The sequence below is a fragment of the Oncorhynchus clarkii genome, chromosome 6 (genome assembly GCF_045791955.1).
Source record: "Oncorhynchus clarkii lewisi isolate Uvic-CL-2024 chromosome 6, UVic_Ocla_1.0, whole genome shotgun sequence".
Classification (NCBI taxonomy): domain Eukaryota; kingdom Metazoa; phylum Chordata; class Actinopteri; order Salmoniformes; family Salmonidae; genus Oncorhynchus; species Oncorhynchus clarkii.
The window spans coordinates 33,045,610-33,061,088 of NC_092152.1; the positions used below are offsets into that span (position 1 = coordinate 33,045,610).

General features: G+C 42.0%; 1 protein-coding gene across 1 annotated transcript in view; it reads left to right on the plus strand.

Annotated features, from left to right (window-relative positions):
- The first annotated feature begins 6 nt into the window (after positions 1 to 6).
- The window catches only part of LOC139411015 (phosphatidylinositol 4-phosphate 5-kinase type-1 beta-like), a 97,140-nt gene continuing 81,667 nt past the window's right edge, over positions 7 to 15,479 (plus strand). Inside the window, exon 1 of the mRNA XM_071156796.1 lies at positions 7 to 163. The gene's annotated coding sequence lies outside the window, so the exon portion shown is untranslated. The remainder of the gene's footprint in view (positions 164 to 15,479) is intronic.

Below are 15,479 nucleotides of genomic sequence, written 5' to 3' on the forward strand. Positions count from 1 at the left end.
CTCTCTGTCAGGAGCCAGATACAGCATAGACTACCGTACGCAGGGAGCCGCACTCACTGCTGCGTGCGCTCTCTAATTATTGCCTAAAGGGGACTGGACTACTCCCTGAAATCTCACGGAAAGACAAGATCAATTTTGCTATCCAAACGAGGAAGAACAGCTGGTAAGTTTGATGTGTTATTCTTGATAATTGTGATATTTACCTGTCCGTTGAAGTATCCATTTGAGTTGTGCCATATTGGTCAGGTGACATGACATGAGACGTTTCAGCAATGCTGGCAAAGGTGTTTTTGTCAGTCGAAGATTAAGCGGCTACCTAGTAGGGCAAGGACGTGTAAATTACTAAAATAGTCAAGCCTGGAAATGCAACATAACATAACCTTGACCCCGTTTCGTGACCACCAACTAATACAGCGAAATGTTGATGAGAACACCAGGACTTGTTTACCAATGGCCTGCAAAAGAAAACACTTTAGTGCACCCCAATTTACAAGGCTAACTTTAATTTATCTTCAGTATGGTGTTAAGGTTTACTGCTAGCTGTTGATGTGCTACTCTGAGAAACAGTTTATTCAGAAAAGTGTGAAATTACGTAATATTGCGAGGAAGTGGCGCCATGGTGTTAGCCTTCATGTAGCAATAGCTCAAGGTATCAGTTCTTGAACACGTTACAGTTGCCATTGGTGATTAATAGGCTAGACTCTCATATTGATGATCACATAGGGTTTGTGCTGAATAGCCCATTTCTGTTGTTGAATTCTGGAAAATAAGCCTACCAATTTACTGGTGAGATCCATTATGTTATCAATATTGGCTTGGTTGGGGACCTTTCTCAGTGTTCCAAGGACTCTGGGAAGCCTGGGACTTTTCTACACCTGGCCTCCTCAGGGATACACACACTATATAATACTTTTTAGCAGGTCACCTTAATGAATTCTGTAAAGTCCGCTTCGCGTGGAAGAGCTGAAAAAATGGTTGTCTATCAACAATAATGACAAGCCACCGGGGTCTGACATTCTGGATGTAAAATGACTGAGGATAATAGAGGACAATATTGCTACTCCTATTTGCCACATCTTCAATTTAAACCTACTAGAGAGCGTGTGCCCTCAGGCCTGGAGGGAAGCTCAAGTCTTTCCGCTACCCAAGAATAGTAAAGCCCCCTTTACTGGCTCAAATAGCTGACCAATCAGCCTGTTACCAACCCTTAGTAAACTTCTGGAAAAGATTGTGTTTGATCAGATACAATGCTATTTTACAGTAAACAAATTGAAAACAGACTTTCAGCACGCATATAGGGAAGGACACTCAACAAGCTGCTATAATGTAGATAAAGAGTTACTTGTCTAACAGAACACAGAGGGTGTTCTTTAATGGAAGCCTCTCAAACATAATCCAGGTAGAAGCAGGAATTCCCCAGTGTAGCAGTTTAGGCCCCTTGCTTTTTTCAATCTTTACTAATGACATGCCACTGGCTTTGAGTAAGGCTATGTATGCGGATGACACAACGCTGTACACGTCAGCTACTACAGCGACTGAAGTGACTGCAACACTTAACAAAGAGCTGCAGTTAGTTTCAGAATGGGTAGCAAGGAATAAGTTAGTCCTAAATATTTCAAACTAAAAGCATTGCATTTGGGTCAAATCATTCACTAAACCTCAATTACATCTCGTAATGGATAATTTGGAAATTGTGCAAGTTGATGTGACTAAACTGCTTGGAGTAACCCTGTTGTAAACTGTCATGGTCAAAACATATTGATACAATAGTAGCTAAGATGGGGGAGAAGTCTGTCTATTAAGCGCTGATCTGCCTTTTTAACAACACTATCAATGAGGCAGGTCCCTCAGGTCCTAGTTTTGTCGCACCTGGACTACTGTTCAGCCGTGTGGTCAGGTGTCACAAAGAGGGACTTGGGAAAATTACAGTCGGCTCAGAAGAGAGAGAACAGAGAACTAACATTAATAACATGCATGTCAATCTCTCATGGCTCAAAGTGGAAGAGAGATTGACTTCCTCATTACTTGTTTTTGTAAGAGGTGTTGACAAGCTGAAGGTACCGAGCTGTTTGTTTAAAATACTAGCACACAGCTCGGACACCCATTCATACCCCACAAGACATGCCACCAGAGGTCTCTTCACAGTCCCCAAGTTCAGAACAGACTATGGGAGGCGCACAGTACTATATAGAGCCTTGACTACATGGAACTCTATTCCACATCAGGTAACTAATGCAAGCAGTAGAGGGCACACACTTAGTGTAGTGTGAATTCTGTAATGAATGTATTGTAATATTATTTTAAATTGTATAACTGCCTTAATTTTGCTGGACCTTGGCAGCAGCTAATTGGGATCCATAATAAATACAATTTGTTTTATTTACAGTAGGATACAGAATTTGACCAATAGGGAACTTCCTCTTGCGTTCATACATGCGTGTGGTTGGTTACACACAGCCCTTTTGATTTCTCATTTTAAAACAACTATTACCACAGAATTTGAGCAATGGCTGTACTTTTTTCTAGAATATATGCAATTTAATTAGAAAGAATCTGAACTGGAAAATCCCCTACTAAATAAAACATTACACAAACTGTACTACTATTACCATCATAGCTGTTAATTAAAGCTATTCTAGATGATATAGCTAAAAGTTGAACAAACCATACAACTCTATTCACAAGGACTACTTTGAACAATTTACACAACATTTCACAGAAACGCATTTACTGGAAGAACTGTGCAGATGCAAAGTTTGGTATCAGAATTAAGGTAAAATCTCCCTCTGTTTTTTACGTGACCACGTTTTCCCAAAAACTGTTAAATATCTGCTCAGAATCGAGATTCAAAAAGATGTCTGCAGAAAGAATGGGGTGTCAGCTATGTCATGACACCTTGAGCATGGAAACATATTATTTTGGTTATTGAACTACAGTAGGTGAAGTGGATTTACATCCAGTAATGGAATTACATCATGGGTCCCTGATCTGTACTGTACAGAAATGCAGAATTATGGATATGAATATCATTCTCTTCATGGTAATGAATCCTAAATATGTACACAAAGGTAGAAATGTGCTATATATCCTTCTTTTGCATAGCTGAGTATTATTCTACACACTGACTATAATAATAATGAGCTCCGCCCCTAAACAAGACTACATTTGGTTGGTCCAGACCAAATCTGAACCAATCATAGACATCCAAACGTGTGAAATATAGACATCACAGCACAATAGTTAAGTGCAGTAGATATACTATATATTCAAAAGTATGTGGACACCCCTTAAAATTTGTGGATTTGGCTATTTCAGCCACACCCGTTGCTGACAGGTGTATAAAATCGAGCAAACAGCCAATCAAACATTGGCTGTAGAATGGCTTTACTGAAGTGCTAAGTGACTTTCAACGTGGTACCCTCATAGGATGCCACCTTTCCAACAAGTCAGTTCGTCAAATTTCTGCCATCCTAGAGCTGCCCCGGTCAACTGTAAGTGCTGTTATTGTGAAGTGGAAATGTCTAGGAGCAACAACGACTCAGCCGTGAAGTGGTATGCCACACAAGCTCACAGAACGGGACCGCCGAGTGCTGAAGCACGTAGCGTGTAAAAATCTGTCCTAAGTTGCAACACTGCCTCTGGAAGCAGCTTCAGCACAAAAGCTGTTCATCCGGAGCTTCATGAAATGGGTGTCCAAGGCCAAGCAGCTGCACACAAGCAAAAGATCACCGTCAAGCGTCGGCTGGAGTGGCATAAAGCTCACCTTCATTGGACTCTGGAGCAGTGGAAATGTGGGTTTGGCGAATGCCAGGAGAAAGCAACCTGCCCCAATGCATAGTGCCAACTGTAAAGTTTAGTGGGAGGAGGAATAATGGTCTGGGGCTGTTTTTCATGGTTTAGGCTAGGCCCCTTAGTTCCAGTGAAAGCTAATCTTAATGCCACAGCATACAATGACATTGTAGACGAGTCTGTGCTTCCAACTATGTGGCAACAATTTGGGAAAGGCCCTTTCCTGTTTCAGCATGACAATGCCCCAGTGCACAAAGCGAGGTCCATACAGAAAGGATTTGTCAAGATTGGTGTGGAAGAACTTGACTGGCATGCACAGAGCCCTGACCTCAACCCCATCAAACACCTTTGGGATGAATTGGAATGCCGACTGCAAGCCAGGCCTAATCCCCCAACATCAGTGCCCTCTCTCACTAATGCTCTTGTGGCTGAATGGAGGCAAGTCCCTGCAGCAATGTTACAACATCTAGTAGAAAGCCTTCCCAGAAGAGTGGAAGCTGTTATAGCAGCAAAGGGGGAACCAACTCCATATAAATGCCCATGATTTCAGAATGAGATGTTCGACGAGCAGGTCTCAATACTTTTGGTCATGTAGTGTATGTACTGTATAGTACATTATACTGTACTCTAGTGTGCTCTATTATACTGTACTTTTCCATACTGTTCTGTGCTGCCTAAACTTGTGAAACATAGACGTCTATGACCTGTTCAGATTTGGTCCGGCCAAGGCGTACTGACCAAATATGAACTACTTTTCAACGTTGATGGACATCCGGTGTCGGTTTGTGCTCAGTGGGTGAGGATGCTTGTTACAGTAAATGGAAAGAGGGTAGGTGGTAGGTGTCGGTAAGAGCTGTGAGAGGTGACATTAACCGGAGAGAGAGAGAAGATTGAGAGGGAGGGGTTGTCCAGACTGTTTTCAGTCTTGCTTTTACCAACAGATATGAGCTGAACATAACAGTATGCCAGTGGAAGGACAGTAGCAGGTGACCCAACTGTGATTTGTGACTACAATGATTGGCTATAATAGGAAATCAATGGTAATTTCCATGTAAAAGGACCCATGACCACCAATGTAATTTTTTTTTGAGCATATCAAATTTGGTGTCAAATTAAAGCTAAGAGTCTATAGTTTTGGGAAATGAAGGCATATATATGTTTTGGAACCATTTTCAATCCTAAAATTAGGAATAAGCAAAGGCTTTGATTTCTGGTCACACAGATGGAAAAGGGGTCTTTAAAAACATTTACTAAAAAAAATCTTAAAAGGTATTAGAAATACATCAAACACAATAATGTTGAAGGCCCTTGCCAACTAATATCAACATGTATATTTAGTTTTGCATAAATTATTAGCTTACTGTAAGTTTAATAAATATTAACTAGTGTCTTGTCATTTTGTTACCAAAAACCCACATATCTTTAAGATATTTTCAAATTTTTCTCCCTTATGAGGAGGGAGGATTCTGAAAATTCACAGATGTAACAAGGGTTGTTCCATGTCTTTTCAGCAAAACTGATATTACCAGGTTCTGACCACTAGATGCTTGTAAATCTGTTTCCAACTAACTTGAATTTTATGCGCCATAGTCGTCAAACCTCTACTTTGAAGAATCTCAAATCTATTTTGATTTGTATAACACTTTTTTTGGTTACTACATGATTCCATATATGTTATTTCATGTCTTCACTATTATTCTACAATGTAGAAAATAGTAAACAATAAAGAAAAACCCTGGAATGAGTAGGTGTGTCCACATATTCCTTTATTAAAAAATAATAGCTTTTAGCTTTCATTTGACACCCAAATTGACATGCTCCTATGTAGGGCACATTTTGGGGAATATTCAGAGGTGGAAACTTTCTGTGTGAGTTAACGGGAATATATGCAAATTAATATGAATACTATTTAAATGTAGATGTTTGCATTGGATATATTTACCATATCATATGGAGGCAGAAACATAAACCTTTTACCTTATCATAAGTAGACATAATTGCAAATGTATTAAATCCTTCCAATAGAAATAAAAAAAAAACAATTTAGTTACGAATTGAACTTTAATTAAATGAGTTGACTCTTCACATGGGAGGATTTCACTGAACAACAAAAGAAAGGGAATATTGAATGATCCCCAATGATCCTTCGCATCTCCCAAAAAATGTTTTCAACATACATCTGTAAAATTATAGTTTAGAAACTAAAGCTTTGGTCTTCCCCTCAGGCTTCCATGTCTTCTCCCTGGACCTCCTCAATGTCTCAGAGGCCTCATCTTCACTGTCACTTTCCAACCTTGTTGATGATAGCTCATTGTCAGACCACCCATTTTTCAACCCTTGTATTGGTCAGCCTGTTACGTGCTTTGGTGTGTGTGTTCCCATACAAGGACCAGTTGCACTCTGAGGCAGCTGATGTTGGTGGGATTTGGAGGATGATGGTGGCAACAGGGGAAAGAGCCTCAGATCCACAAAGTCCCTTCCACCAGGTGGCTGATGAGATATGTTGGGACGACTGCCATATTGCATTTCCATCTCAAAGCCCTTGCTGGGAAGTGTACTTCGCCAGACTGCCAAGAACCTTGCCCTCATCCAGGCCAAGGTGGCGAGACACGGTAGTGATGACACCATAGGCCTTGTTGATCTCTGCACCAGACAGGATGCTCTTGCCAGCATACTTGGGGTCTAACATGTACGCTGCGGCGTGTATGGGCTTCAGGCAGAAGTCTTCACGCTTTTTAATGTATTTCAGAACTGCAGTTTCCTCTACTTGGACCAACAGTGAAGTGGGCAGGGCAGCACGGATTTCTTCTCTTACATCTGCAGGCAGAGTCTGAACATCATACAGGATGGCATTGTCTCCCTCAATCCGTGCAATGGTTACTGCTATAGGTTTCAGGCAGCTTACCACCCTCTCCCAAAATACATTATACAGTAGGATCCTCTTGATGGGGCTGTCCATATCGGCAGACTGTGATATGGCCATTTCTTGGAGAGGCTGTCAAACATGATGGCCACACCACCCCAACGGGTGTTGCTGGGCAGCTTCAATGTGTTGCTCTTATTCTTCTCACTTTGCTTGGTGAAGTAGATTGCTGCTATAACGTGATGACCCCTCACATACCAAACCATTTCCTTGGCTCTCTTGTAGAGTGAATCCATTGTTTTCAGTGCTATGATGTCCTTCAGGAGCAGATTCAATGCATGAGCAGCACAGCCAATGGGTGTAGGACTCCTCCACTTTAGACCAAGCAGGCACACATCAGATAGTGCCTGTGTCATTTTCCTGTAAAGATTAGAAAAAAATCAGTACAAAAAAAACAAATACAATTCCATGTACAGATAAATAGTTAAGCAGTTAGATTAAACAACTCCTTTGTAAGATACATTTTTAAAATGAAACATGTATGGAAACGGGTGAATTAACACTCCTCAGTTAGCAGTCTCAAGCAAGCTAAAACCCACATAGTAGCAAAAACTAACTAGCAGAACTAGCAGAAAGTTAGAAATGCTGTAGGCTACTATTCACAAGTTAACAAAAAATCGCATATGTAAAATTAAATATATTCACCCCACCCAGTATTGTAATCAAGACTTACCAGAAAGCATGTAGTCCTTGGCTCAGACAGTGTAGTAGTGTGGGCTCAATAGCATCTCATTAGTGTGCAAGATCTTGAGAATCAGTTGTACATGTGATGGAAGAGTGTACTGCACATGTGATGGAAGAATGCACTGTGCATGCAGAGGGTTACACTTCTATTGAATTGGGGATAGTTTAACCAAAATATGTCACAAGACCTAGATTTGCCTTATGTGTATCCAACAAAAAGGTTCACTGTTATAAGCTAACTTTTTTTTGATGAATTTAAGCAAAATTAATCAACAACTCTACTCCTATGCAACCCTACTCCTATGAACTGCACATGGTAGTGCTCAAGGGTTCTTTTAATAGAAAATGCCCGAGTGCACATACAGTGCTTTCAGGAAGTATTCAGACTCCTAGACGTTTTCCACATGTTACCTTACAGCCTTATTCTAATATGTATAAAATATTTTTTCCCTCATCAATATACACACAATACCCCATAATGACAAAGCAAAAAGTTTTTTAGAAATTTTAGCAAATGTATATAAAAAACAGATACCATGTTTATATAAGTATTCAGACCATTTGCTATGAGACTCGAAATATGATCTTGTGTGCGTCCTGTTTCCATTGATGTTTCTACAACTTGATTGGAGTCCACCTGTGGTAAATTCAATTGATAGGACATGGTTTGGAAAGGCACACACCTTCTCTATATAAGGTCAGAGCAAAAACCAAGCCATGAGGTCGAAGGAATTGTCCGTAGAGCTCTGAGACAGAATTGTGTCGAGACACAGATCTGGGGAAGGGTACCAACATATGTCTGCAGCATTGAAGGTCCTCATGAACACAGTAGCTTCCATCATTCTTAAATGGAAGAAGTTTGGAACCACCAAGACTTTTCCTAAACTGAGTAAATGGGGGAGAAGGGCTTTGGTCAGGGAGGTGACCAAGAATCCGATGGTCACTCTGACAGAGCTCCTCCAGAGTTCCTCTGTGTAGATGGGAGAACCTTCCAGGAGGGAAACCATCTCTGTAGCACTCTTCCAATCAGGCCTTTATGGTAGAGTGGCCAGAAAGAAGCCACTCCTCAGTAAAAGGCACTTGACAGCTCGCTTGGAGTTTGCCAAAAGGCACCTAAAGGACTCTCAGACCATGAGAAACAAGATTCTCTGGTCTGATGAAACCAAGATTGAACTATTTAGCCTGATTTCCCAATTGTCCCTATTTAGCCTGAATGCAAAGCTTCACGTCTGGAGGAAACCTGGCACCATCCCCACAGTGAATCATGGTGGTGACAGCATAATGCTGTGGGGATGTTTTTCAGCGGCAGTGATTGGGAGACTTGCCAGGATCGAGGCAAAGATGAACAGACCAAAGTACAGAGAGATCATGAAAACCTGCCCCAGAGGGCTCAGGACCTCAGACTGGGGTGAAGGTTCACCTTCCAACAGGACAAGGACCCTAAGAACACAGCCAAGACAACGCATGAGTGGCTTCGGGACAAGTCTCTGAATGTCGTTGAGTGGCTCAGCCAGAGCCCGATCTTGAACCCGATCAAACATCTCTGGAGATACCTGAAAATAGCTGTGCAGCGACGCTCCCCATCCAACTTGACAGAGCTTGAGAGGATCTACAGAGAAAGATGTGAGAATCTTTCCAAATACAGGTGTGCCAAGCTTGTAGCGTCATCCCCAAGAAGACTCAAGGCTGTATTCGCTGCCCAAGGTGCTTCAAGGATCTGAATATGTAAATGTGACATTTCTAAAAACCCTGTTTTTGCTTTGTCATTATGAGGTATTGTGTGTAGATTGACGAGGGGAAACCATTTTAGAATAGGTTTGTAACGTAACAAAATGTGGGAAAAGTCAAGGGGTCAATACTTTTCAGAGTGCACTATTCAGTGACGTACCACACTCGCCTAGTACAGACTTCACAATCTTGACTGTGTTATATTCAGTGTTTCCTGACAGCCCGAGTAAGAAAAACTCCGGGCCCTATTAGGCTATATAGCCGATGACTCGGCCCTGGCCTAGCTTATTACTAAGGCATAGTTTTTTTCTGGTAAGGTCACATGGTCAGGACAACCCTTAGTTATGCTGCTTTAGTCAAACATGTAGCCTCACTCATTGCCCAGCACATTAACAGGGCTCTTTGCACTAGTGTGCTACATTCTTCCCCAGTGCTGAGAGCCGCTAGCAGACAGACCATCCCCTACTGAAAGTCACTCTGTAATGCAGAAAAACACTGGGCTGGATGTGTGAAATACAGTGCAATCGGAAAGTATTCAGACCCCTTGACTTTTTCCACATTTTGTTACGTTACAGCCTTGTTATAAAATGGATTCAAGAATTGTTTTTCCTGATTAATCTACACAAAATACCCCATAAGGACAAAGCAATAACTTTTAAAAAAAATGTATTGTTGCAAACTGAAATATCACATGAGTAGTCAGACCCTTTACTCAGTACATTGTTGAAGCACCTTTGGCAGCAATTACAGTCTTCTTGGGTATGATGCTTTAAGCTTGGCACACCTGTATTTAGGGAGTTTCTCCCATTCTTCTCTGCAGATCCTCCCTCTCAAGCTCTCTCAGGCTGGATGGGGAGTGTCGCTGCACAACTATTTTCAGGTCTCTCCAGGGATGTCCAATAGGGTTCAAGTCCTTGCTCTGGCTGGGCCACTTAAGGACATTCAGAGACTGCATTGTCTTGGCTGTGTGCTTAGGGTCCTTCACCCCAGTCTGAGGGGTCCTTCACCACAGTTTGTGTGCTTAGGAACCTTCACCCCAGTCTGAGGTCCTGTGCCCTCTGGAGCAGGTTTTCATCAAATATCTCTCTGTACTTTTTCCTGACTAGTCTCCCAGTCCCTGCCGCTGAAAAACATCCCCATAGCATGATGCTGCTACCACCACGCTTCACCGTAGGGATGGTGCCAGGTTTCCTCCAGATGTGACGCTTGGCATTCAGGCCAAAGAGTTCAATCTTGTTTTCTTCAGAACAGAGAAATTTGGTTCTCATGGTCTGAGAGTCTTTACCGACACAGGAGGTGATCATGCTGGAGCAAGGTTACTGGAAGATGCTTAGAGTCAGCCCTCAAGGAAGTAGACAAAACCAGAACGCCATGTTGGTCTCTTTGTTGTGTGCTGGGTTTCCTCTACCGGTTTATTTTATTCAACACTGAACTACAGTGAGGCAAAAAAAGTATTTAGTCAGCCACCAATTGTGCAAGTTCTCCCACTTAAAAATATGAGAGAGGCCTGTAATTTTCATCATAGGTACACTTCAACTATGACAGACAAAATGAGAAAAAATTTCCAGAAAATCACATTGTAGGATTTTTAATGAATCTATTTGCAAATTATGGTGGAAAATAAGTATTTGGTCACCTACAAACAAGCAAGATTTCTGGCTCTCACAGACATGTAACTTCTTCTTTAAGAGACTCCTCTGTCCTCCACTCGTTACCTGTATTAATGGCACCTGTTTAAACTTGTTATCAGTATAAAAGACACCTGTCCACAACCTCAAACAGTCACACTCCAAACTCCACTATGGCCAAGACCAAAGAGCTGTCAAAGGACACCAGAAAAAATGTTGTAGACCTGCACCAGGCTGGGAAGACTGGATCTGCAATAGGTTGGTTTGAAGAAATCAACTGTGGGAAATGGAAGACATACAAGACCACTGATAATCTCCCTCGATCTGGGGCTCCACGCAAGATCTCACCCCGTGGGCTAAAAATGATCACAAGAACGGTGAGCAAAAATCCCAGAACCACACGGGGGGACCTAGTGAATGACCTGCAGAGAGCTGGGACCAAAGTAACAAAGCCTACCATTAGTAACACACTACGCCGCCGGGGACTCAAATCCTGCAGTGCCAGACGTGTCCCCCTGCTTAAGCCAGTACATGTCCCTGAAGTTTACTATAGAGCATTTGGATGATCCAGAAGAAGATTGGGAGAATGTCATATGGTCAGATGAAACCAAAATATAACTTTTTGGTAAAAACTCAACTCGTTGTGTTTGGAGGACAAAGAATGCTGAGTTGCATCCAAAGAACACCATACCTACTGTGAAGCATGGGGGTGGAAACATCATGCTTTGGGGCTGTTTTTCTGCAAAGGGACCAGGAGGACTGATCCGTGTAAAGGAAAGAATGAATGGGGCCATGTAAGATTGAGTGAGATTCGTGAGAATCTTGAGTGAAAACCTCCTTCCATCAGCAAGGGCATTGAAGATGAAATGTGGCTGGGTCTTTCAGCATGACAATGATCCCAAACACACCGCCCGGGCAACAAAGGAGTGGCTTTGTAAGAAGCATTTCAAGGTCCTGGAGTGGCCTAGCAAGTCTCCAGATCTCAACCCCATAGAAAATCTTTGGAGGGAGTTGAAAGTCTGTGTTGCCCAGCAACAGCCTCAAAACATCACTGCTCTAGAGGAGATCTGCATGGAGGAATGGGCCAAAATACCAGCAACTGTGTTCGAAAACCTTGTGAAGACTTACAGAAAACGTTTGACCTCTGTCATTGCCAGCAAAGGGTATATAACAAAGTATTGAGATAAACTTTTGTTATTGACCAAATACTTATTTTCCACCATAATTTGCAAATAAATTCATTAAAAATCCTACAGTGTGATTTTCTGGATTATTTTTTTTCTCATTTTGTCTGTCATAGTTGAAGTGTACCTATGATGAAAATTACAGGCCTCTCATCTTTTTAAGTGGGAGAACTTGCACAATTGGTGGCTGACAAAATACTTTTTTGCCCCACTGTACCTAGAACCGCTGTCTTTAGCAAGCGTGTATGACTGGCTTGGGGTTTGTACTCGGGTCGACTGCACTCCACTACACTGTTAGCTAGCTGAGCTAAAGCCTAGTCGTTAGTTTAAGGATCGAATACGAAGTCTTCAGGTCTCAGGCAACATTACTCATCATCTAGGCTTGGTTCCCATACCAACTCCACGAGGCTAAGTTCAAATAAACGGTGTCAGGAGATGTTTTCCCCGTGTTGGATGTCTCGGACAGAGCTTGATTAGCAATCTCTGTCCGTTAGTTTAGCGTTTTTCTTGTACCTTAACCTGTTTTGAAACAGTCACAAGGTGTCATGGAGAAAAATGGGTCCACTATGGAAACCTAACAATGGAAAAGGGGTGCAGTGTAATGGATGAAAATGGGTCCGTGTCGCCTTGACTTCGTGATGAGCTTCCCGTTTCCTACTGATTTGACTGTTAGGTGGAGATGACCAGCTCAGGGTCAGGTTAGTGTGGTACTGTGGGTTTGAATGGGAAAGCAGCTCATGCAAATCGTGTCCCCTTTGACAAATATCACCAGAGCAACAGTTGTGTTCTGTCTGGCACTGTTCCTGTCCTCATTCTGATATAAGACTTGCCAGAGCAGAGCCACGCCTGCCTGCGACATTGTCATATTTTACAGCTCGATAGGGATTGGAGATGCTCGTACCTGTTCACCGAAACTCATAATAGTTATTCTCTGTCTAACCTAACAGGCTCAATTGCTGCCACATATATTTGACAGACAGCGAGCCGGTTGGTGGACGAGATTATTCTCTCAGACGGTTATAGGCTTCTGATTTAGGTTTGTCTATTTATTTGCTATAGGCTTTCTTAATGTGCTTTGTTCCAGAGGTAAAACCATTTTAAAGTCCTGACCATACAGGGTTGTAACCATCATGACAGTTCTTAGTTTAAACATTGATGAGTGACTGTGGTCTGAATTCTGTCTGTATGCAGCAAACCAGCTTTTACGCTATTGGTGACTCAGAACTACTGATGTCACTTATTTTCTCTGCTGCACACAGGATGAATAGGAGAAAGGTTACAATCAATATAAATGTTCTTCAGTCAGAAGGTTTATGGGTTTGAGTGTGTTCCTGGGTAAAAGAGCATCATCAGACAGTCACACTGTACTACTCAGGCATATTACAGTACACTTAAGGAGTGATGGGGGTCATTTTTCCAACAAAAAACACAAGAAGATTTCGACACCCACCATCTCAGATTGTACTGAAATCTTTTCTGTTAGAAACCGATAACATTACCATTCCTGCAACTGAAATTAAGATAATTTATTGCATCCAATTTGGCCATTCTTTATTTATAGGATTCATATAATATTCAATAAATATAGTACCTAACACCTGATTTAGATAATGACCATTGGTCGTTAAAGTTGTTAGGTTTATGTCCCATCCTACATCCTGATATTACCAGATTCTGACCAGTAGATGGTGCTGTTCCTGTTATTAGGTAGGGTGTCCACCTATTTTGTGGGTGAAAGGGCGCTTTGGTGATTTCAATTTCACTTCCTTATGTTCTAAAATACATTTTACCAAGACAAATGTGATTCTTCATGTTCTGAATCGTTCAGTGGGGTCTTTCTCTAACATATTAATATTATATAAAAATAGTCACATTTTGTAGCCTAAAACATCCGATAATAAGCACCGTGCAGCTTTCTCACCTCAACTTTTGGAGGATTTAACATGTTGAGGTGGTTGTCTGCAAAGTTGTTTTTCTGTGGGTCGCAAAAAGCTAAATTTAACATGACACGAGCTGAAATTAATGTAAAAGGCTTTGAAAATACAAAGCTTGTGGTACTGTAGGCTCAGTGTTCCATTGACATTTCACAGAGATACGCTTGTTGTTGTGAGAAATCTTCAGAAAATGGCGACAGCTATGCTTTGGAGGGGGAGGGGCAGGTATACTACATGGACACATACTGGAAAAGATATTCAGCTGACAGGCAGACACTGGAAGAAGTTTCTGATTGACAGAGAGAGGTCTTTTTTTTGCTTTAATATTGCAGCTGTATTGTAGGTTCTATCAATGTAATTGTCTGCATCATTTCCAATCCCGCATATATATATTTTATATATATTTTTGCCTTCTGTATTATTTTTCCTCTAACCTTACCACCCCTCCCCTAATTGGAGTAAGCTAATGGACAACAATACCAAAGCTTCTACTTCTAGCTTTTACATATGACATACATTTTACGAACACTGTATATTTTACATGAGTTATTTATATTTTTAGTTCATTTTTTTTGTCCCACCCTTCAGCTACCCTCAACCCCTCACATCTAACGGTTCTGTTCTGGAACAGTATTGATCACTTTCATTCCCGGTTCAGATTCTGTTCCTTAAAAAATGTAGTTATTTTCCAGTTTTCGGTTCCCTGAACCGGCTCCAACCCCTGCTCAAAATCGATATATACACTACATGATCAAAAGTATGCTCTTTGAACATCTTATTCCAAAATCATGGCCATTTAATATGGAGTTGGGTCCCCGTTGCTGTTACAATAACTGGCACTCTTCTGCGAAGGCTTTTCACTAGATGTTGGATCATTCCTGCGGTGACTTGCTTCCATTTAGTACAAGAGCATTAGTGAGGTTGGGCACTGATGTTGGGCTATTAGGCCTGGCTCGCAGTCAGCATTCCAATTCATCCCGAAGGTTGAGGTCAGGGCTCTGTACAGGCCAGTCAAGTTCTTCAATTTGGATCTTGACAAACCATTTCTGTATGCACCTGGCTTTGTGCACAGGGGCATTATCATGCTGGAACAGGAAAGGGCCTAACCCCAAACTGTTGCCACGAAGTTGGAAGCACAGAAGCATCTGTATGCTGTAGTGTTTAAGATTTCCCTTCACTGGAACTAAGAGGCCTAGCCCGAACCATGAATAACAGCCCAGACCATTATTCCTCCTCCACCAAACTTTACAGTTGGCACTATGCATTGGGGTAGGTAGCGTTCTCCTGGCACCCGCCAAACACAGATTTGTCTGTCGAACTGCCAGATGGTGTAGCGCGATTCATCACTGCAGAGAACGTGTTTCCCCTACTCCAGAGTTCAATGCGGGGGAGCTTTACACCACTCCAGCCGGTGCTTGGCATTGCTCATGGTGATCTTAGGCTTGTGTTCAGCTGCTCAGCCATGGAAACCATTTCTTGAAGCTCCCAACGAACAGTTCTTGTGCTGACGTTGCGTCCAAAGGCAGTTTGGAAATCGTAGTGAGTGTTGCAACCGAGGACAGACGATTTTCACGCACTGGGCATTTTCGCACTCGTGGTCCCGTTCTGT